The sequence below is a fragment of the Arachis stenosperma genome, chromosome 6 (assembly GCF_014773155.1).
Source record: "Arachis stenosperma cultivar V10309 chromosome 6, arast.V10309.gnm1.PFL2, whole genome shotgun sequence".
NCBI lineage: Eukaryota > Viridiplantae > Streptophyta > Magnoliopsida > Fabales > Fabaceae > Arachis > Arachis stenosperma.
The window spans coordinates 3,154,300-3,158,311 of NC_080382.1; positions in this window are offsets into that span (position 1 = coordinate 3,154,300).

Sequence of the window (4,012 nt, forward strand, 5' to 3'; positions counted from 1 at the left end):
ATATAATAATACAAGTATATTTATTTTTATTGGATTAAATTAAATTACTAATTTAAATTAAATATTTTATAATTTTATAATTTAAAATTATTTGAATAAAATTAAATGAAATAAAAAATAAAAATCAAACTAACTTAACACGGTCTAAAATATTATATCAACGTATAAAAAGTTTTTGCACATATTTTAAATAATTTTAAATTATTAATTTTTTAATTAACTCTATATAATTAATTATATGAATACAATAATACGAATACATAATATTATAGTTAATTTATTACAATAATACATGTATCTCGAGTATTGTGCTTAGAATTTGTTTATGAGTATATCTCTGGTATGCAGTACCCGATTTGCCATTTTGTAGTATTCCGGTTGCACTCAAAATATGCTTTTAACTTTATGTATCAACAGTGTATTTGAGATGTGCCTTTAACTAGTTTTTAGATATTGTACTCGGAATATGAGATGTTGTGCATGTAGGTAAAGAATAAAGCTCTACATTTAAACAAAATATTTAACCAAGTATAACTAAGTTATTATAACAACTTTTCAAATTACGCGCTTCTTTTTCCTTCTCGTTTTCTTTTCCCTTTATCTTCTCCTTCTTCTTCACTATTCTCTGTTTTCTTTTCCTTCTCCTTCTCCTTCTTCTTCTTTTTCTTCTTCCAAATTCGCACACGCAGGTTCTTCAATGTTGTATCTTCTTCGTTATTGTCATCACGAATAATACCAACATTTTGCGAACATCTTTATTAGTTCTGATTTTTTTACTGTCATTATTAAATAATTTCGGTTCATTTCTTAATTTATTTTGGTTCATTTGTGTGTTAATTGATGTTCACTTGATGCTGCTAATAAGTATTGACCAAATTTTTTATTCTTTAAATAATTTCGCTTTATTTCTTAATTTAATTGAGATTTATTTGGATGCATAAATGAATTCGATGTGTTTTTGTTAATGATTGAGTCTGTTTTTAGCAAAAAAGAATGAAATTATTTATTATCACTTTATTCAATTGTTATAGATTTTATTCTATTCCATTCAATTTGTCTTAAAAGTCATTCTAACCATTGGGGCAAATTATTCATCAACAACACACCTAGATTGTAAATAAACCGAAAATATTATTAAAGCAAAACCATTATTGTATAATACCAAATGAACCGAACATTTGTCCATTATATAAATTCGAATTCAGAAATACCTGTGTCTAGAATAAATCGAAAATATTATCAAAGCGAAACCACTGTATAATACTAAATGAACCGAACAATATCCATTATATAAAATATTAATGTTGTTGGTGATTACGACAACGAAAGAGAAGAAGAACCTACGTGCACAAATTTAAAAGAAAGAGGAGGAGGAAGAGGAGGAGGAGAAATAGAAGGAGAAGACGAGGACAAAGAAATTGCGTTATTAAAACGCGCGTATGATGCATGCTGGTGTGATGAAAGTGGTTTTTATTAAGTTTAGGCCAATTTGATTAAACTTAAATACAAAAATGCTTAAATATGTAGTTAGGCTGATTGATAAATACACTACAAATTACACATTTTCATAAATATTATATTTAAATAATATATATTAAAAAAATACCCATGATTACAATAACCAACCTTACAACCACAATAATTTTGTCCTTTTCTATTGCAAAGACAAAATTCCCCACATGAAGTCTTCCTTTTTTATAAGTTTTTTTTTTGGTTTATAAAAAACAGGACTAAAATTAAAAAAAATTACACATAAATAATTCTAGAAAAAGAAATACCAATGACGTCTGCCATAAAATAAAAAAGAAATAGCAAAAGGTAAACTAAAAAAAAGTGACATCCTAACTGCAGATTATGACTTTGTGCTGCCAGTCGATCAACACAAGCATTTGCTTTTTTGAATTTATGATAAATTTTTCAAGCGATAAACCTGTGACATCTAGAATGAATCGCAGCAACAAAAAATTTAGCAAAATGAAAATTAGCAGTATTTCTCACACATAATTTCATAGCAACTTTTGAATCTACCTCAATACTTAAGTTAAGAATACTAAGGTTGATAGCCAAATCCAATCCAAAAAATTTTTTTCCATAGTTCAACTTGAGTAAAAGAGCAAGTACCGAAATTAATACTTAAACATGCCAAAAACTTACCATCATGATCCCTTATGATACCACAGTAAGCCACAGTTCCTTCTTTTATGACCGAGCCATCATTAATTAATGTGAAGAATAGCGAGGCAGAGGACATACATCTGATTTGTTTCTCAAAAAAGGAACCAATTCTATTCTTGGTTCGAAAAAAAAGTTCGGATTGTGCAAAATAGTAGTCTTTAGCTAGATGGAGAGTTGTCCAACAAATAGAATCTTCTTGCATAGAGTGGTCAGTCTCAAAGATAAACTTGTTCCGCTGAAACCAGAGGATATTCATTGTGCAAATGAAGATCAAGGGTCAAGGGACACCTTGGTGGTAGGATTGAGCTGATAAATTTTTCAGGAGCCATGGATAAAGAGGCTTACTGAAAAAAGTATCCATACTCAATGGATTATCTATGCTTTTCCATGTCTCATGTGCGACTTTACAATCTCGGAGGACATGTAGCACAAATTCAGGATAAAGACCACAAATACAGCAAAGATCATCTGGTGTCATTCTTCTTCGAAAACGAAGCTCATTTGTGAAAAGAGCATTGTTTGCTACTAGCCAACAAGAAGCACGAAGTTGCTATGAAGCTTGCTATTTCTAGACCTTTGTGAAAAGCATAGCTATAGAGTGTAACCAAGCAACTTGGTCCTCTCCCATACCACTCTCCGATGGTTTAATTGCAGTCAAGATAGGAACCCAATCTTCATCTAGAAAATTACCAAGGAGATTAAAATTTCAGCTTGAGCCAGACACATATTCCAGCACCTTTGTTCCCCATCCTATTTTCTATAAGAAATTTAGGGACAAGATCAGCTAGTCTCTACACACCAGGTATCCAATAATTAGTCCACATGTTCACCTGCACCCAATCTCCAAATGAGATTTTGCCCAAAAGTTGTCCAAACCTAGTAGATATATTTTCATATATTAGAACAAGATTAAGGCTTGTTAATGATCAAAGTTTGATTACTTCCGCATCTATATTTGCTCTGTAGGACTTGTACCCATAGAATATCCGAATGGTGAATCATCTTCCAAGCGAGTTTCATCATGTGAGCATTATTAAGAGCTTTGGCCGGTTTTAAACCTAGTCCTCCCTGCATCTTTGGTAGACAAATTTTTTTCAAATAAGGAGACGAGGCTTCTTACCATCAGAAATTTATCCCCATATGAAATTTCTACAAATGCCATCAATTTTGTCACAAACACTCAGCAAAATTTTAATTGTTTGCATTAAATCATTGATGGTAGCTAGAACGGATTGCCTGCAAGAGAAAGATTTCGAGCCTTCGAGGAGCTAATTCGGCTGGCCATTTTATCCAGAATAAATTGGAAATCTTCTTTCTTTGTCCGTGATGACACATCATCTTAAACGATTTTTAGAGTTCTTTTTCATTAATTTTCTTAGGTTTTACTCAAATTTCTTATGTTTCTAATAAAATTCTATAAATAATCAAATATTTGGAGTTAGGAAAGTGTTGTTGTGTTTTTAGGAGTTTATAGCTCAAAATAAGCAAGAATTAAAGCTTTTATTACAAGAAAGACAAAACTACAGCAAAATGCTCGACGGCCATGCTACACACCTGGTGGCCCTCTTTCCTTGCTTTCATCCGCCGAGCGTCCCCCAAGTTTCCAAGATATACACGCTCGGCGTGTGTGCTCCTTGAAGATGTATGTTTGGGCTTACGCCCAATGATTGTCTCTAATGCAAGCTCGGACGTAAAGACAATTCCAACACTAAGAGGTAACAATTAAGGCTCAATCTTACTTATTCACATCATTAAAAACCTTAATCACATCCAAAACATTTAAGACTCTAGAAGTTTAGTTATTGATTCTTTCCAGAAACATAAGAGATTTTGTTAT